This window comes from Mus musculus, chromosome 8, assembly GCF_000001635.26.
Source record: "Mus musculus strain C57BL/6J chromosome 8, GRCm38.p6 C57BL/6J".
NCBI lineage: Eukaryota > Metazoa > Chordata > Mammalia > Rodentia > Muridae > Mus > Mus musculus.
The window spans coordinates 124,439,264-124,460,184 of record NC_000074.6 but is presented as its reverse complement, the minus strand read 5'-3'; the positions used below and the strand labels follow the sequence as shown (position 1 = coordinate 124,460,184).

The 20,921-nt window shown below is 46.8% G+C and overlaps 1 long non-coding RNA gene across 1 annotated transcript; it reads left to right on the top strand.

The window, feature by feature from the left end:
- Positions 1-84: 84 nt before the first annotated feature.
- On the top strand, positions 85-14,811 carry C330016L05Rik. The gene is made up of 3 exons (XR_879349.1): positions 85-560; positions 9,721-9,817; positions 11,740-14,811. It is a non-coding gene; the product is annotated as an RIKEN cDNA C330016L05 gene (long non-coding RNA).
- Positions 14,812-20,921: the final 6,110 nt, after the last annotated feature.

Below are 20,921 nucleotides of genomic sequence, written 5' to 3'. Positions count from 1 at the left end.
TTTGGAGATTTGTCTGTTTTATGTATATGGGTGTTTTTCCTACATGTATGCGCACCGTGTTTGTACCTGGTGCCCATGGAAGCTAGAAGAGGGCATCAATTCCCCTAAAGCTGGGTTTACAGACTTCTGCGAGTCACCACGTGGGTGCTAGGAATTGAATCCAGGTTCTCTGGAAGAGCCGTCAGTGCTCACAGCGGGCTGAGCCATCTCCCCAGCCCTTGAGATTGTTTTCAACGGTAACTTGCCACAAATTGGAATCACCGGGATAGGGAGATCACCTGAAGAAGAGTCCGGATTGCCTGGGCCGAGTGAGAAGACCCACCTGAATGTGGGCGGTGCCTTCTGGTAGGTGGAAGGGGCGTGGCGGAGAAAGATCACCTGACCTTTGTACTTGGCCATTGCTGCCGCGTCTGCTCCTAACTCCTTTGCTGACACCAGATCAAGCATTTCCTGGCTTTCCTGGGAGACTAGGAACCGGAGGTTCTCTGAGGACCTTCTGAGCTGCCACAGCACACTGGGACTACTGGACACCCAGTCTCAAGCACCATGTAACTAATGAGGTATCTTAGTTTTTTTTTTTTGTTTTTGTTTTTTTTTTTAAAGCTGTGTTGAGGGTCAATATGCAGATGTCCAGATCGATTGTGTATTGCCCATATCAAAAATCAATGTGCACAGTGATTGTTATCAGTAGGAGTTTTACTACTATCACTTGTTTTAGTGCTGGGGATGGAAGCCAGAGCTGGGCGAGCTCTACTGAGCTGCACTGAGCCTCATTCCCAGCCCTGCCTACAATTGCTAATACAAGAAAGAAGTTTCCACTCTTCTACACAGTCAGTCGTGTGACTTTTCATCTTGAACGTGAGGCCAATCTTCCTGAAGATGCCAGAATAAGAAAGAAGCTGGGGCTGGAGAGATGGCTCAGCAGTTAAGAGCACTGACTGCTCTTCCAGAGGTCCCGAGTTCAATTCCCAGCAACCACATGGCGGCTCACAACCATTTGTAATAGGATCCGATGCCCTCTTCTGGTGTGTCTGAAGACAGCCACAGTATACTCATATACATAAAATAAATCTTTAAAAAAAAGAAAAGAAAATATTAAAAGTAGAAAATAATAATAATTATTATTCTATCTAAGCCAACAGTGGAACAGAGCTCATGTGACCCTCACAAGAATGATCTATGGCTCTGTTCTGCAATGGCCTCCCTTGATCACCAGCAGGGCTGGGAAGGCTGCAGGCTTCCTGTGTTTCCTCTCGGGCACTCCCCTTTGCTCTCTTTCCATGACTCCTGTGATGCCCACCACTGGGCTTTCCTCATGTCGTCGTGTCCCAGATAATAGATGTGATGGCCTGATGGGCACCATCAGCGAAGCTGGACTGAGGTACCAGAGACCCCTGAGTTCACAGACCAGAGGCAGCTTATAACAACCAGCTTTGGGAACGGCTGGTGGTCCAGGGTCTCTACCTGCTGGCCATGGAAACAATAGGCGCATGCGCTCTCTGTCTCAAGGTGGGCGTGGCACAAATAGGCCAGCTTAGGTTTCTCCTTGGCAAAATGATCGGAGGCTTCTCCCTCCACTATCACCCTGCTAATAAATATCTCACAACAGCTCACTAATGATCGACTGGAGCGTGAAGGAATGGCTGAATGTACATAAGTGTCTGGCTCAGAGCATGTTCCTGTCTTAAACGCTGCCACCCATTCCTGGACTCATAATTCCAAAACGGAGCAGACGTTCCAGACTGTTCTTGCCCTTTGCGCCATGGATGAACGTGGATGTAATTCACAGGAGCTTCCCAGGAGAGTCAAGAGCGAAAGAGGGAGACGGGGAGGAAGGACAGAAAGGGACTGTCCTTGGGGTCTGTCTAGGCATGGGATTTTCAGGATCCTAATCTCCCATTTATGAAAGTCCCTTAATCATGATGATGACTATGAATAGGTATGACATAGATAATATGTTGATAGATATGGATGATTGGTGCATAGACAGATGATAGATATATAGAGATATTATATACTGATGATAGATAAATTGATAGCTATAAACAGATGATTGATTATATAAATATCTCATATATAAATATAGACAAATAATAGCCGGTAGTTAAATAGTTAAATGACAGCTATGTATATGTAATGGCTATAGATGTAGATAAATGACAGGTAGATGATCGATATTGATAGGTGATAGATGATGGGGGATAGATGGCCATTGGAGCGTTATGCCTCATGATCAAACATCATTCGCCCAGGATCATGTTCACCACATCTTCTATTGTACAGCAGAGTAAAATTAACTTATTTCCAAACTGTAAACCCAACAATTTGGACTGAGCCTTTCTTCCATGCTGTGAGAGGCTCAGGGGACACGGGCTATCATGTGACATGCACCAATGGCTGTTCTGGGAATGAGAGAAAATGGCCTCTGATAATTATACAGTATAGCTGGTCGTATTTGTGGGTGTATGATGGAGTGAGCCACACCACATCTACCCTGGGTACCCCCACATCACACCCTGGGTACCCCCACATCACACCCTGGGTACCCCTACATCACACCCTGGGTACCGCCAACATCACACCCTGGGTACCCCTCACATCACACCCTGGGTACCCACACATCACACCCTGGGTACCCCCAACATCACACCCTGGGTACCCCCAACATCACACCCTGGGTACTCCCAACATCACACCCCTCACATCACAGCCTGAATACCCCCCATTAAATAGATGAGGAGATGTTGCTGTGTCCCAGGGTAAATGCCTTTTCCTTGAGCAGAGCTAGTCCTGTGAGCACAGCTACTTCAGGAACACTCAGCAGTCTTCTTTAGTCTTTTTGAGATGCTCTGTCCAAACGGCTTTCACCTCCTGTCACCCCCTCCTCCGGCAGGAAGATGGATGGACCCTGGCACATCTCAAAGGGGAGAAAGCAAATGTGATGCATGGCGAGTTGACCAGGATGTCTCTGTCTCTCTGTCTATCTCTGTCTCTCTGTCTCTCTCTCTCTCTTTCTCTCTTTCTGTCTGCCTCTGTCTCTGTGTCTGTCTCTCTCTCAGATGTGCGGGTGTGAAAATTCACCTCCCTGTGCTGTTGCACTGCTCTTGGGACCAGGTGTTCCTGGGCTCCTTTTGATGCTGGGGCCTCTCACATGCAGGTCTGCGTGTGACTTAGTGCAATCGCACACACTTCCCATGAGTACGGCCTGAGTGTTCTCAGTCTCAAGTATGCTCTGTGAGGCAAGAATAGCTTCAATGAGGGGTCTCAGGAGACAGGGTGATGCTGCCTTCAGATGCCTTGGAGCCGTTCTTGCCAGTCTCTGTGTTGCAGAGGGCACATTATAACTCTGAATACTATTCTCTCTGGGACATTTTGAAAATGGCCCTGCAAAGCTCCTCTGGCAGCCGGAGGAGTTCCATCCAGCTATCTTGAGAGCCATCCAATCTGACCTTAAGAGAATCACTTAGAAAAATTCCTCCTCTGGGGTGCCTGGGGGCTCCCCAGCCAGCCAGTTCAGCCTAATAGGAAAGATCCAGACTCCAGGTCCTGTCTCAAAAAGTAAAAAGTAAGGCAGAGAACTGAGGAAGATCCTTGATGTCAATTTCCAGCCTACACACACACACACACACACACACTCACACACATGCACACATGCATGCACACACACATACACACACACATACATACACACATGCATGCACTCATAAACTAAGAAGGAAGGGGGAAGGAAGGAGGGAAGGAAGGAAGGGAGGGAGGGAGGAAGGAGGGAAGGGAGGGAGGGAGGGAAGAAGGAGGGAAGGGAGGGAGGGAGGAAGGAAGGGAGGGAGGGAAGAAGGAGGGAAGGGAGGGAGGGAGGAAGGAAGGGAGGGAGGGAGAAAGGAGGGAAGGGAGGGAGGGAGGAAGGAAGGGAGGGAGGGAGGAAGGAAGGGAGGGAGGGGGAAAGGAAGGGAGGGAGGGAGGAAGGAAGGGAGGGAGGGGGAAAGGAAGGGAGGGAGGGAGGGAGGAAGGAAGGGAGGGAGGGGGAAAGGAAGGGAGGGAGGGAGGAAGGAAGGGAGGGAGGGAGGGAGGGAGGGACAAAGGGAGGGAGGGAGGGAGGAAGGGACAGTTATAGAGACTGAAATGACAGTGTGAGCATTTGTCTTAAGTGTCAGCACTAGAGTGGAAGATTAGTCCCTAGTCTAAAAGATTAGAGCAGCTGGAGATGTCACTCACTCAATAGAGAGCTTGCCTAGCACGCATGAGGCCATGGGTTCAATCCTCCAGCAGTGCATAACTGGGTGAGCATCTGAAATCCCAGTACCCAGAGGCTGGAGGCAAGACGATCAGGGGTTCAAGGGGAACCCCTGCTACACAGTGAGTTTGAGGTCAGCCTGGTTATGTGAGACCCATTCTTCAAAAACCTGAAAAATTAGGAAAAAAAATTTTATAGACTTGTGAAGGGCACCAAATTTAGATCCAAGGAACCCAGTGCATTCCAGGTGATAAGCAGATGGCAGGTCTTTATGAAAAGGAGGGCAGGGCGGTTTCCTGAGGTCTTGGTGCTGTGCAGGAGGCTGTCTCGCTTTGGTCTTCCCAGGCTGAGCTGGGTCCTTGAGCTAGGATGAGTCATGGGCCTGATAGGACAGAAAAAGCAGAACCCTTTTACCACGTGAGTGTGTGCATCAGCAAATGTTGAAAACAAGCCCTGTGTTCATCAGGAGGCAGGAAGCTGTCCAAACAAACCCAGCAAAGTCCACACAATGGAGGTCTTTAAAAAGAATGGAAATGTGATTTCCCAACAAAGAAGAGAGAGAAAAAAAATCATGGAAGCTGGGACATTTGATCAGCCCAAGGAAGTGGGGAAAGCCAGGAGAAGATACAAAAAGTTAAAAATGAAGACAGGATGTACTTAAAACACAGAGAACCTAGAAAAGTGAGTATCAGGCAAACACTAACCCCCAAGAGATGACAAACAGACCTTAAAGAAAGCAAGACTTGCTAGAGATTAAAAAAACAAACAAACAAACAAAAAAACAGACTCAGCTTACGAGAATGAACTGGTAGGAACATGATATCTAACTTCTTTAAAACACATACAGCAAAACTTGACAGGTCTAAAAGGAGAGGTATAAAATTTCCCTTAATGCTGAGAGATCTAAAAGTATCTCTCTGTGGTTGACTGTAGCTGGTACACTGTTGGGGAGCCATCATGCACACTGAAGGACAGTAGGCTTGTATGTGTGAATAAAATCTTGACAGCCCCGGAGAGACAGAGAGAAAGAAGGAGGAGGGAGAACACACACTCCAACCCAGTGAAAGCACAAGCATGCAGTGCCCATGGAAATGAGCCCCCTTCTAGATTACAGCGCCCCCTCCCCACCCCATGGGAGCAGAGAACAGCTTCTGACACAATGGTGCAACCAGGAGAGAAGTCAGTGGCAACAGTGTCGTGAACCTGGAGGTGATTACACACCTAGGTTTTAAAAATAGACTTCTTAGGTTGATGAGATGGCTCATTGGTAAAGGCTCTGGTTGCCAGCTGACCACTTGCTTTTTGAGACAGGCTCTCACTATGTAACCCTGGCTAGCCTGGGATTGACTGTGTAGACCAGGCTTGCCCCCTACTCATAGAGAGTCTCCTGCCTCTGCCTCCTTGCCCATAGACTCTTGGAGTGCAGCCTTTCACCAGAGTATAGCTGACTTATAGTTTATGTTCTTAGAGAAATCTGGCCCCCTTTCTCCTGACAGCTGAGATTTGGTCTCCCTGGGGCTCCCACAGGTGATGTTGTGCATGTTGTCACAATCACTGTAAGCTCATATGTGCAGCTGCTCTTGTGTGTCTGGAAGGTGCCATGTGCACCACTTCTAGCTCCTAACCTCTTTCTGTTCCCTCTGCTGCAATGATCCTCAAGCCTGTGGGGAAGGGGTGCATCACGATGTTTGGACCTTAAAAATAAACTCCCAAGCTACACATTGTTCCATTACAAAATGACAGCGGAAATTGGGAAAATATTTAGACATACAAAATGATTAAAATAACATACAAACAGGACTGGTGGGAGAATCAAAGCAGATGTCTATTTAAATCTTACCATTAGAGAAAGAATGCCTCTAAAGAAATGAGCAAAGTATCCAAGTTATCTTGACTAATAATGTCTTTTGCCATGGGACATGGTGCCACCTTTAATCCCAAAACTTGGGAGGCAGAGGCAGATGGATGTCTGTGAGTTCAAGACCTGCCTGGTCTATGGTGAGTTTTGGGTAGCCATCACTATCTATGTAGGGACCTCCCCCTTTCAAACAACAACAAAATATCTTTTGCAGAGCAAGAGTTTTTAACTCTTACTTTATTGAGATGGGTGCCTCAAATAACCCAGATGACAGGGAAAAGAAGGGAGAGGGGAGCTTGTCTTTGAGTTTAATGGAAGTCTCTGGTCGGCTTTAACTCAGGAGTTAGGACGCAAATGTTCACAGTTACACAAAACTTCCACTGAGCCAGTGACCTCTGAGTTCTTGTCTTGTGAATTAAAAGACTAACATCCATGGGCCACTGAGGGGGGTGAGCCTTAGAGAGAAGTCTGGTGTAGATTCACAGGTCAGGGTGAGGCAGGGTGGAGAGTGGAGGATTAAGGCTACTGAAGGACCCCTAGGAACAGTATATCATTGACGTGCTAGGCTTGGGATCGTTTATGTAGCTTATAGAAGAAACTGGGGTGAGGTGCGGGGTGGGGCATGAAATGCTCAGACCATTTGGCCCAACCTCGGGGTATCCAGCTGCCCTCAGTTTCTGTCTTATCTTCATGCATAGCTTCCAGGCAAGGCTCAGAGACAAGGAGCCAGTAGCCAGAACTCATCCTGGCCACCAGCAGGGACCTTGTCAGAACCATCGCTTTGGGGTCCCTGACCTACCTGGCCTGTTGCTCTCTCTTGTCTCTATCACAGGATCCTCTTCAGCCTAGCATGACCTTTAAATCCCAACCCTGCTGCACCCCATCTAAGTGTGTGTGGGGGGAGGGAGGAGGTCTGCCCGTCTGGGTTTGCCTGTGGGTGTCTAGTTGTTCCAGAATGCTTCACTGAACTCATTCTCCTCCCTGGACTTCATTGCTTTGCTCCTTTGACCGTACCAGGGCGGGTCTGTTTCTGGGCCCTCTAGTCTGTCCCCTGAAAGCGGTGTCTCCTTCTTCTGCTCACCTTTGATCTTGCCAATCCCATCCTGTCTCTTGCTTCCCAACGCTTTATGGCAAGTCTCACATCAAGGAGTTGTCTTCTCACTCAGCGTTCATGTTCTCTGCCTTCTGCCTTTCCTCATGAACATTGGGATCAGTTTGCCAGTCTGCAGTCATTTCTGAGGTCTTGACGGAGGCCACGCTAAGGCTCCAGGTCAGTGGAGAGATCTCCCCTCCCGTGAACATGGGATGTTAGTCACTCAGTAATTTGGCTTTATGGTGTTTGTGCTCATGACTTTTCTTGTTGCGCTAACTAAATAGCTAAGACAAGCAACTTAAGGGAGGGAGGGTTTATTTGCACTCACAGTTTGAGGATGTGATCCATCAAGGCAAGGAAGGAGCATGAGGCAGCTGGGCACCTTGCATCCATAGCCAGGAACCTGAGAGGGACGAGTTCTGGTGTTCAGCTTACCCTCTTCTTATTCAGTCTGGGACCATAGCCCATGGGATGGCACTACCTGCATCTTAGGGTGGGTCTTCTCACAACAGTCACCTCAACACAGATTCCCTCACATGATTACTCAGAGACTCGTCTCCTAGGCAATTCTAGACCCTGTCAAGTTGGTAATCGATATTAACTATCATCACAGTCTTGTGCATACATCGTTAGATTTATATCTGAGTATTTTGATATTCCCCATTTTTCTTTTCTTCTCTCTCTTTTTTTTGTGCTAAAAGAATTTTTAGAAGAAAGTGAAATTAGAACGCTTAGCAATTACAAAGAAGCAAAGTAAAAGGAGACCGTTAAGCTGCATAATTGAAGGCATAATTACAAGGCAGAATAGCACAGAAACAGAACATAGTTTGTTAAGAAGGCATAAAGAAACCCAGAGGCTTCTTTAGTGGAGCAAACATGTGGGAGCAATGTGAGCCTCCCAGAAAGAGCCTGCTGGCACAGCTCGGAGGCAAAGTTGACTTCACAGAGCTGGCTTCAACGGGCTGCCTCAGCTCTGGCCACTGCACAGTGCTGTATGCCAGGGAGAGCCCAGGAAGAAAGAAGAGGAGACAAGGGGGACCAGGAAGCAAGAAGAAGAGGTGGGGCGCGGGGGGGGGCAAGAAGCATGAACAGGAGACAGAAAAAGCAGAGCTCAGAAAATCTCATATCTTCTTTGTTGGTCCCAAAGTCACAATGAAGAGCTGAGAAGCCACAGGCAGTCAGACAGACCCCGAAATCGGCTTGGCTAATAAGCTGTTTATTGGTCAAGGTTGAACTCTGAGGTTTTAGAGACCATGAAAACAAACAGAGGTAAACTTCAGTTTGGTAAAAAGAACCAAAATCCCAGGTGGCAAGTGCTGAGAAGAGTCAGGAGGAAACCCAGAGGAGGGTTGTCTGTGTGGGGTGACTCAGATGGGGCAGATCCCATGCCATGGTGTTGAAGGCTGGTGCAAGCTGATGTGGCAGACTTACTCAAGCTGGACCCTTAAGTCTTACCTAACTGCTTCATGAGAAACCAAAACCTGGGGGAGAGATCAAGAAAAGGAGGTTGCATCCCATACCCAATGCCAGCCCAAAGAAAAGAAGAAGGAGTCACAGGAATGATAGACAAGATTAGTGTCACCGGGTCCCCTGCAGGAGTGATGACTCAAACAGGAGTAACCAGAAGATCACAAGTCTCAGGTAATACATGGACTCTGCACCATTTGGCCAGCTTAGAGGATCAAGTACTCAGATGGGTCACATAAGAAACAAAACCCAAGTCTGGTTTTTGCTGTGTGTGTGTATGTGAGAGAGAGAGAGAGAGAGAGAGAGAGAGAGAGAGAGAGAGAGAGAGAGAGAGAGAGAGAGAGGCTGCCTATGAGCTATCTTCTGTACCTGTCTGTGCTGCATATAGCAGAAAAGCCCTGTATGTGGGTCTCAAGGGTCTCAGTAACAACCTTGCTCCTGATCATCCAAATGCCTACTAATAGAAAAATGGGAAAACTGTCCCTTAAATGGAAGTGAAATGAGACCATGAGAAAGAACAACCAACCATATAAAAAGTGGTGCATGTGCTGGGCATGGTGGTACACGCCTTTAATCCCAGCACTCGGGAGGCAAAGGCAGGCGGATTTCTGAATTCGAAAAAGTGAGTCCCAGGACAGCCAGGGCTACACAGAGAAACCCTGTCTCAGAAAAAAAAAAAAAAAGTGGTGCATGTGCATCTCAGAAGCTTGTGGATGCGGTTGGAGGTAAAAATGAAAAGATCGCAGCATTCCATTCAGATGAGCTCACGGAACCAGAGAGCCGACCCACAGAGACAGAAGCAAGAAAGCTGTCCTGGGCAGGCAGTGTTCACCACAGGGCTGTGGGGCTTCCTGGGCAGGCAGCGTTCACCACAGGGCTGTGGGGCTTCCTGGGTATGTGAGTTATTTATCTGGCTTTGGATTTCAGCCCAGAAATGTAACTAATGTTTTAAGTTACCAAACGGGCCTTTTGAGATATGAGCATTTTGTGGCACTGAGACAATAACTCAATTTAAAAAATGTTTTAAAATGTTAACTAAGGGCTGTGAAATGGCTCTTTCTGCTCTTCCAGAGGACCTGATTCGGTTCCCAGCACCCACAATGGATGCTCGCAAACTGCCTGTAACTACAGCTCTGGATGATCTAGCACCCTCTCCTGGCATCTGCAGGTACTACACTCACATATTCATGTACATACAGACATGCACACATAAATACAAGATTTAAAATAAGAATAATTATCTTTTAAACATAAAATATTTGCCAACACAAGGCAGAGAATACTTCCTTTTCTCTTGGGAAGCTGTGCTATCTGGCCCACTGAATCCATTTTCTAGTTGGGAGATCTTGACATTTCCATTTCATTGTGTATAATATGAGAAATAGACTTAGTCCCCGATGGGATTTTTGTCAGGATGAAGTTAGGTGAGGTAGGAGATACAGTCAGCCTCCTACTGTCTAGCACAAAACAAGTGTTCCCTAAGGTCACCATCTTGTTTTGCAATTAAAAATAAAAGACAGTTCTCTGGGCTCTCTTTGCTCCTGACTGAGGTTGAGGCTTTCTGAGCAAATGTCTAATCTGTAGGTGTGGAGAATGTCACTCCAGGAGACTACAGTGCCTCTGACCTTGAAGCAAAGCAAAACTGGGTCAAACTAAATCAATTTCGATAATGGCAAAGTTAACCTGTCAGTTCTGAGGCCTGTTCCCTGAACCTCAGATCTGTCTTTTCTTTCATTGTGGTGGTGTTGGTGTGTGTGTGTGTGTGTGTGTGTGTGTGTGTGTAGGAGCTTATGGGAGCCACTCATTGACAAACCCCTTTAAAACCATCGTTCTGATTCTCAAAGTAAATGTCTGCTAAAGGTTACGGATATGGCTGATGCCGTCATTTTATTATCTCAGACAATGGAAGTCGTTATTTCTTGATTTTTGCATTATTGACCTGGATAATGATTTCTGTCACTCGGAGGCAGCTGGGCTTGCTCCGGGGAGCCTGTGATTGCTGGCTTCAAGCTGTGTCTTTCTTCATTCATCCCTCCCGGGACACTGTGACACAGAAAGGTTAGGATGTCAGAGTTGGCTCAGGCTGTGAGAACAAACATCTGTCTCCTATGGAGTCACAGCAGCTGAGGCAGGGCTCCGGGAGGTTCTGGCCCCATCTCAGAGTTATAAGTCCCCACCCCTGAGAACCCAAGACATAGGCAGCAAGGTACGGGGACCTGGGATAAACCAGAATCATCACTGGCTGCCCTGCTGTTTGCAGCCCTGGCTGTGGAGGGCAGGTCTAAAAGAGACAGACACAGCTCCATCCTTAAACTTTGAGCCCGCCTGCTGCTCTGCTCTGCTCCGCACTGCTCTGCTCAGGAGTCCCCCTTTGCTGGCACCAGCTCAGGGGTTCTGGCCAAAGACTCTTTGGAAGATGAATGCTCTTCTGAGTCACCATGTATTTGTGACCATGTCTCAGTCAATGATGGACAGTGTGTACAAAATGGTCCTGTGTGGTGATGATAATAAAGCTGAACAATTCAAATGACTAGCAATACTGTAGCTAGGACAACATTATGGACAGCACCGTGGCTCTCTGGTGTCAGCAAACTTACCACGGTGCTCCATCCAGAGCATATAGGATAAAGCTGAACTGCTATTCTTTGAATGTAACATATCCCCTGTTTGGGGGAGATTGGTAAACCTTTAGAAGGTGGAGTCTCACTGGAGGAAGTTGGTCACTGTGGGCAGGTGCTGACATTTGGTTGCTAGGTCCAACTTCTTCCCTGATGTCTGTTTCTCTACTGTGGCTGCAACGTGATCAGCTGGCCCCATGATCCTGACACCATGCTTCATTCATACCATACTAGATCATATCGCCCAAAATGTGAGCCAAAATATACCTGTCCTCCTCTAAGCTGTCTGTTATCGGGCGTTTGGTCATGGCAATGCGCAAAGAGGTTCATTTTCCAGCATCCGTTGTGGGTCTGTGGTTCCCTCCCATCGTTATTTAAGGATGTGTTTTTACTGATAAAGCAAAAGTTCAAGAGAACAAGTAAAGGAAGGCCAGGCTGATCTTGTTCTCTGTCTCCATGGTTTTGTTCGGAGCGGAGTGGAGTGGAGTACCTTGGATTTTGGTGAACTTGAAAGAGGAAGAGTCAGGATGAGATGCAGACCCCAAAGCCAAACCACCGGGACTTACTTCTTCCAGCCAGGCCTCAGCTTCCACAGCTCCACCACCTCCCAACCATCTATTCAAGACTCAGACCTACTAGTGGATTAATCCCTCGTGATGTAGAATCACTTCCAAACCCTGGAACTGGGAATCATCCTGAAGGAACATCCCAGATTCAGTCTATACCAAGCCTTTGGCACACAGCGTCTCAAAGTCCCTTAACCAAGAGTGATCTTGACCTCCTGGTCCTTCTACCCCCCAGTTCCTGAATGCTGAATGCACCATGATTCTTGTTTTATGTGGTGCTGGGAATAGAACCTACAGCCCTGAATACTCAAGTCAAGCACCCCACCCACTAAGCCACGCCCCAGCCAGCCTTGATTCTTGATCGTATGCTTTTTTCTTGTGTGTGATTTAACCTCACATTGTTTCCATGCATGTGGGATTAGGGGTCTTTCATTGGTTGTATCATACAGACCCCGTGTGGCTAGGTGTGAAGTTGGCTTGATCTTCTAGGCTTATGGATCACATAGTGAATGAAATTCTCACAGCACACTTCTCCGGGTGATTCCCTGTGTGTCCTGACATTAAATGGTTTATGACTACTCTTGCTAACTACAGACTGTGTCTTCTGGCACTGTTCCTGTGTGCCAACGAGGCCATAGGAAAAACACTGGGATCACTACCCATGGGTTAAGCAAGAGGTTCCCAGGCTGAGGATATGAGGAAGAGCCACCACCTGAAATGTGATAACAAAAGGCATGCTGACCCAAAGGCAGGGCTAAGCCTGTGGGTGTCCCTTTATCCTGGGAAAGTCCCCATCAGAGCAATGGGACAGACACAGGCTCATCTGAGTTCCCAGACAGTTACAAGACTGCATCTTCCACACAGTACTAGACACTTCTCCGTAATAGCAGTGCCCAAGGTCCAGTCAGTCTGCAGTGTTTGAAAATGAAGTCATTGAACACAAAGTTATAGGAAGTTTGCATTTTAACTACAGTGATTATAAACACACTGTCCTGTTGCTTGGTGTCACCGACTGCAGAGGAATCACCCATGTCACCTTCCTGTAACATTGGCATGATGGAATATTCACTTCCTAGCCCCCAAGCATCCTGACTTCCAGTTGTGTTGTGGGCCTCAAGCTTTTAAATTGCATTTTAACTCCGAGAAGCTATGTTGGTAAGGTTAAATGCACCCCAGTGAGGTAGACAAATGGCTTCTGAAAGCCATTATCATAGGTGTCCTGGCGTGCACTTGCAGACCCATCCATGTCATCCAGGCTCCACTCCCAGCCTGGATGCTTTGTAAATCTGTGTGCTCGGTAATCCTCAAACACACAGCATCCAGACCATGGCAAGCAGGCCATGCTGTTCACTGTCATGCTGTGATAAGCCAGTCTCCAAAAGACTGTACCCCTGTAACAAATACAAGTCAATTTGTTTTCAAGTTAATTTTTGGATGTGGGAATGGTGACTCCTGCCTGTTATCCCAACACCAGAGAGGCAGAAGCAAGAGGCTCTGCACAAGGTCAGAGGTCAGCGGGGCTACATGCACAGACCCTGTGTATTGGTTACTATGTTTCTACTTGCTTTGACCCTGCACAGACCCTGTATATTAGTTACTATGTTTCTAGTTGCTTTGACCCTGCACAGACCCTGTGTATTGGTTACTATGTTTCTAGTTGCTTTGACCCTACACAGACCCTGTGTATTAGTTACTATGTTTCTAGTTGCTTTGACCCTGCACAGACCCTGTGTATTAGTTACTATGTTTCTACTTGCTTTGACCCTGCACAGACCCTGTGTATTAGTTACTATGTTTCTACTTACTTTGTCCAACTGCTAGACAAAAAGTAACTTAAGGAAGGAAGGATTTGTTTTGGCTCCTGGTTTGAAAGGCTGCAGTCCAGCATGGGGGAAGGCACAGCAGCAGGAGGACAGCCTGCCAGTTACATTGTATCCAGTCGGAGAGAGATGAAGGGCAGTGTTCCGCTTTCTCCCCCCACCCCAGCTGATGCGATGCTGCCGCCTATATTCGTGGTGAATCTTCCCATCTCAGACAATCTTCTCTGAAAACACACACACTCAGACACACGCAGAGGTGTGTTTCCATGGTGAGTCTAAACCAGTGCGGTTAACAGTGAAGATTAACCATCACATGTCTCAACAACAACAAGAAATTAAGTTTGAATCACAGTTGGGTTGATCATGGGATTTGGGGCTTAGCTGAGTTTTCATGACCTCTTTGGTCATGACCTTGAACAAAAGCAACTTGGGGATGAAAGGGTTTATTTCCTCTTACAGGTTATAGTCTATTATCCAGGGAAGCCAAGGCAGGAACTTAGAGGTAGGAACTGAAACAGAGACCATGGGGAAGTGCTGCTTCCTGGCTTGCTCCTGGGCTCATGTTTAGCTACTTTTCTTATACAACCCAGGCCCTCATGCCTAAGGATGGCGCTGTGGGCCAAGGCCTCTGACAACAATTAACAATCAACAAAATACCGCACAGACATGGCCACAAATCATCTGGTCAAAGTTATTCCTCAGCTGAGGTGGCTCCTTTCCAGATAATACTACGTTATATCATTACACCAAGTTGACATGAACCGACCTGCTCACCTCTTCTTGTGTATTTCCTACTTCAGGAATTTGGCACCAAGGTAAAGACTTCAGTGTGGTCAGCATCAACAGCAAGTGCGATAGAAACGTCGTCTCTTCATTTTTCTTCACATTTCTGGATCCCCTGATGCTTTCAAGAACATTAGGGACATTCAGTCTCTCTGCTGTCACGTTTCCCTGATGACTTTAATTTTAGTTAACACATCATATAAAATCAGCTGAACAACTAAGTTGAAAAGTGGGTTCTTAAAAGAAAGTATATCCTGATGGAACTCTCGAATCTTAAACAACAAACAAAATCTGGGCTGGGGTTAGAGAAGTGATTCAGCAGTTAAGAGTATGTTACCACTTGCCAGGCGTGGTGGCACACGCCTTTAATCCCAGTACTTGGGAGGCAGAGGCAGGTGGATTTCTGAGTTCAAGGCCAGCCTGGTCTACAAAGTGAGTTCCAGGACAGCCAGGGCTATACAGAGAAATCCTGTCTCGAAAAACCAAAAAAAAAAAAAAAAAAAAAAGTGTGTAGCAGAAAACCCAAGTTTGATTCTAGGCACCTATATGAAATGGCTCACAACCCCTGTAATCCCAGCTCCAGGAAATTCAGCTCATTCTTTTGGTCACCACAGGTACCTACACTTAGACATGTGCACACACACACACATACATCTTAGCAGGGTGTGGTGGCTCACATCTTTAATCCCAGCATTCAGTAGGCAGAGGCAGGTGGATCTCTGTAAGTTTGAGGCCAGCCTTGTCCACATAGTTAGTATTGGGCTACTTAGGGTTACAGTGAGATCCTGTCTCCAAGAAGACAAAAAGCAGGCGCAATGGTTTAAAACATAATCCCAGCACACAGGAGGCTAAGACAAGAGTAGAGTTAGATGCCAGTTTGGGCTGCACAGTGAATTCTAGACTAGCCAGGACTTGTAAGGCCCCAACACAACATTAACTTAATTTTATTGAATTTGCATATGGTGCTAGAGAGATGGCTCAGCAGCTTAGAATACTTGTTGCTCTTCCAGAAGACCATGGTTTGATTTGCAACATCCACTCCACCGCTTACAACTGTAACAATAGTTCTGGAGATCTGATACCCTCTTTTGGTTTCCAGGAGCACTGGGCATACACGTAGTGTGCAGACATACAAAGCAGGCAGAACACCCATACACATAGAATAACATAAAAATAAAAACAATGTTAAAAAGACTCTGTGTAAACACTTCTTCAGTGTGTCTCCAAGTGCCTCACTTTTTTTTTTTGACCCTCATGCTTTAAATCCGTGTTCAGATCTTTTCATAAATTCCAACTCTATCTTGTACTGTTTCATCCCAAAGTCCTTCCTGCATTAAAGCTAAGGACCTGGTTTTGACTGAGTTGAGTTGTCCTAACCTCAGGCTGCTGCGGGTTGCATCACGGAGCTGCGGCTCTGTCAGTATTGACAGCAACATTGGTGGGATAAGCACTTGATGAACATTCTGGATTCTTCCTGGAGAAAGGTCCCCACTGGAAACAGAACAGAGAGATGGGCTCTTCAGAGGAGCAAGCAGATGGTTATTATTGTTGTCGTTGGGCTTTTCTTTAACCAATTAAAAGTGCATTGGTACAGAAGATGCCCAGCAAATACCTTTCATCTGGTGAGTTTCCGTTTCTGAATGAAGCCCGTCTCTTATGTGTAAAAATAAAAGAAACACTAGTGATAATGAAAGGGACCCACAGCGGCTAGTGACATGTAATTAACCTCGTCCCTGCTCTGTGTAGCCAGCAGCTAATTAGGTTTGGACAACTGCATCAAGTAGGATTAAAAACAAAGTCCACAGAGATGCCCAAATGTTCAGTTCCTCTCCCAGTTAATTTTGTGCTAGAACAAAGGAAAAGCCCCACGCAGGTGTTTTCTGTCACTGAACATAAGGTGGTCAGATCCCAAATTATGGGCCGTTGGTTTGTTTTGATTGTGGACATGTGGGATTACAGGAGAGCATTCTTTGTTCTTCTACAGCAGGCTTCACCAGGAAGCTACAGATACGGATTAGTATAAACTGAGGACAACAACAAAAATGTAATTATTAGTTTTTAAAAGGCACACATTAGTTTCAAATGCAATTTTCCTGTTGTAAGTATCTGAATTGTGACTGTTAGTCCCACAACCCATGTGCTGTAGTCAGAACTCTTGATACTGCAGAAAATGTTTGGAGACAGAGACGTCACAGGAGTCATTAAGTAAAAGGGACCTGAAGTTGTAGATCAGTTGATAGGATGCCTGTCTAATATACCTGATGCCCTGGGTTCAATCCACAGCACTCTATAAACTGAATGTCGTGGCACAGACCTGTATCCTAGCACCCAAAAAGCAGAGGCAGGAGGATCAGAAGTTCAAGGCCATCCTTAACGATATAGGGGCTTTGAGTCCATCCTGGGCTAGGGAAATTGTCTCTTAAAAGACGAGGAGAGTAATTAAGTGCATGTAGGAACATAGATTAGTCAGGGTTCTCTATAGAGTAGCAGAGCTTATAGAATGAACTTCTCTCTCCATATGTATATGTATACACACACACACACACACACACACACACGGGGATTTATCAGCCTGACTTACAGGCTGTGGTCCAGCTAATCCAACAATGGCAGTCTATGGATGGAAGGTGCAAGGATCCAGGAGTTATCAGTTCACGGGGCTAGTTGTCTCAGCTTGTCTTCAGAATAACCGGAATCCTAAAGAAGTAGGCTCTGATGTCAGTAAAGGAACTGACTTGCTAGCAAGAAGACACGGGCAAGCAAGCAAAGAACAGAACCACTTCCTTCTTCCATGCCCTTAAATAGGCTTCTATTAGAAGGTGTGACCCAGGTTAAAGGAGGGTCTTTCCACCTCAAAGGATGTGGAATAAGGTTGTGTCTTCCCACCTCAAATATCCAGATTAGAAGTAACTCTTCTTCAAATTAAGCAAAAATCTCTCACATGTGCCTCATTGGAGGGGGCGGTGGGGGGAGGGATGGTTAGTTGATTACAAATGTAGTCAAGTTGACAACCAAGAATAGCCATCCCAGGACAGTAGGGTGTATCCTGATCTGGTCTGATAGAAACAGAAATCAGAACACAGGATGTGGCCTGGAGAGATGGCTCAGTGGTTAAGAGCATTGGCTGCTCTTTCAAAGGTCCTGAGTTCAAATCCCAGCAACCACATGGTGGCTCACAACCATCTGTAATGAGATCTGACGCCCTCTCCTGGTGCAGCTGAAGTCAGCTATGGTATACTTAGATATAATAACACAGGACGCCCAGGAGGATGCACATGAGAACAGAGAAAGAAGACGAGATCAGCTAGGCCAAAAAAGGGGCTGAGGAGGAGCCAGACTCACTCTCACCTTGACCTTGAATTTCCACTGTGTGAGCTAAATTTCTGTTCTGATTTGGTTTTGCTCTTATTACAGAGGATCGAATTCCTTTTGGAAACGAGAAGGCTGGGATCTCCCTTCACCATGCACACACCTCCCTCCATCCTTGCTTACACACACACACACACACACCTCACTCACCACTGAACCATCAGCCTCATCCAACAACACGAGTGCAGAGCTAAGCTGCTCACAACTGCAAGACAAGAGCAGCAGAACACCACCGAGCTCCTGGCCCTCCCGAGGGTAGCCCTGGACCACCGTGGGTTGCCCACGGGGAAGCTGGTTCTGAGCCAGGATAGGAAGGCAGGGAGCATTGTGGGAGCACGAGAAGACCCCTCTCCCTGGAGTGGTTTGAAGCCCCTGAAGCAGCTGAAAATCAAAAATTCAGATACAATTAGTGCTCATTCACGCCTTCTCTCCCTCCCCAGCTGACAGCCCCCATTTCTATGACCTCACCAGAAGTCTAACCCTTGCACAGGCAACTAGGTTCCCGGTGTATGACATTTGAGAAACATGCTGAGACCATGTTTTATGCAGTGAGGTCATTAGGGAGCTGCCTTGACACTTGGAAAGACCTCATCCCACCCTGCTGTCAGTGTCTTACTGAACACGAGATTTCACAACCAAGGGGGATGCCCTTAACAAAACACAATGTAAATATTTTGGAAAAAAAATTTTTTTAATTTGTTGATTCTAAAGACGGGCAATTCACTCCTTATCATGGAAACACATGTTCAGGTTTCAACTTGGAGTCAGTAAGACTTCAGCTTGGGAATGGAAGGGGCTGGTGAGGAGGAGGAGGAGGACACAGTCATGTGACCTTTCAGGAGCAGAAACACTGCCGCTGCCACCTTCGATCGCACTTTTCTCCAAAGGAGAGCCTTCATACACTAAGAGCCTGGAGCAGGTAGCCGCTATGCTACTGAGGAATGGCCCAGTCTCTGCTGCAGTGGGAGAATACTGTCCTCTGGGCAATCTGTGCCCTGCAGGCCTCCCAAGCCACATAGGGCCCACCCTGTTGCTGCCAGGCATTTAGGAGCCTTACGCACTATCCTTCTTCAAGATTCAGGGAGGTAGAAACGGGTCTTGCATTGACTATAAAAACATTTGTTATGTTTCTTAATATGTTTTTTCTGCACATCTGTCTTTATGTCTATATTTACATATATTTGCATGGAATTTACATATGTGCATATGAAATATAGCAATTATCTAAAATACTGATGATGTACCCTCTATTCTGGTAAGATGGAGTATGTGATGGAACATGGGCATTTCCCCCAACTCCATGATGTCAATTTAACATTCTCCTAGCCTTGGTGGCATCCCTGCCTTTTACATACTGTAACGAAGGTCCAGTTTCTTGTGCATGGAAAATTATTAGTTCATGGCTTCCAGCTTTGGTCTAGCAGACAAGACCAGGCATCTGGCCAGGCAGTGGAGGAAAAAAGGCAGAGCCCCTGTAGAAGTAGAAGTCTTTGTGGAGGAAGTCTTGATTTGTCTTCTTGGGCCAAGAACAATGCCTGTAGAGACTCAAAATGAAAAGGCATAAATAAAGGTTCCACGGGCCCTGCTTGTCTGTGGAAAGTCTTGGGGAGTGCTCCAGCGGGGAACAGCAGGTTCTGTTGTAGACATGTTACAACTGACTCTTACCAGAACCTTCTCCCAGTCTTGTCAGTCTGTCCTGAAATGGAATTCCTGGAGAATGACAGGGATTACATCCAAACAGTAGAATTTTGGGAAGTGGGGTGGCACTGACAACACCAAGGTCACTGCTTGTGACCCCAAAATTGATATTTATAAAGCAATACTGGGGAGGATGATGGGAAATGGGTAGAATTTGAACTAAACATTATGAAATTCACCATTCGAGTGTTTCTGTTTCCTTTCTCTTTCATGAGGATACATGTAGGGGTGAGTTTTGGCTACACCGCTTCGGCTCCCTGCACACCTGCCTAGGAGCTATTTTTGGATCCTCGAATGAAACACACACATACACACATTAGCTTAGTTTTAAATGCCTTGGCTACCTCAAAGGCTGGGCACTCCTAAACCTTCCCCTGCTACACGAGGCCCAATCAGGGAAGTGGCCAGTGGCCACTTACCTGAATTCTCACATGGTTGGTTGGCCTCATCTCCAGCAGCCTGTGTCCCATCCTTCTACCCGAGTCCTGGCAATTCTGCTCCGAGTTCATCTCTGTGTCCTACCCAGGCAATTTTAAGTGTCCTGCCCCTTGCTCAGCCATTGGCAATTGGCATCCTTATTGTCGATCAAAAACCAATTGAGGACAAGGACCTTCAGTGTTTGGACATGCAGATTCCCCCTTGAATTAAAGCGTTAGAACAGGTTCAGGTGGGGGTGAAGGGCCACCTGGGTTTCCTCTATGGGTTTGAGCTGTCTGGCCTTTTACCACAGTGAACATGAGATGCAGTTGAGCAGTCAACAATGTGACCTTAGAGGTAGCCTAAGGGCTGCCCAGCATTACGGTCTGGAAACACCCCTGGGATCTCATCCTAGCATCCTTCACCCTTCCCTTTCATCTCTGGGAGAATATTGCTCTCTTTAGCAGTTTTCAAAGAAAATCCTGTGATCCTGTGTCTTCTGTATGACCCAGTAAACTGAGCGTGACCCCTGCAGCTCAATCGGTTCCTGAACAACAATTAATACCGACAGTGGCGGGAAGGAAAGCTCTTTTCCTGGACAGAGGCAAGCTCTGAAGCAGAGTGTAGGTGTCAACCCCTTACACACACACACACACACACACACACATGCACACACTCACACTCACACACATGCACGCACACACACAATGCCTAATAGTTATCACCTTTCCAGCGTGATCCCGTGGCTACAGTACCAATCAGGTAAGTAGTGGGAGTGGGATGAGGTACAAATGAAGCTAAAGGAATCCTAGGTAGCCACCATTAGGAGTGGACTATGCAGAGACGGCTTCTGCAGAGCCTGCTGGGATTTCCAGGTTCTTGTGCCCAGGAACAAAGACTTGGACAGAGACATGGGTACAGTAAAGAGCAGAGTGAGAGCTTCATACACGAATATTACATGGTTTGACCAAATCACCCCATTTCCTACCCCTGTATCCCTC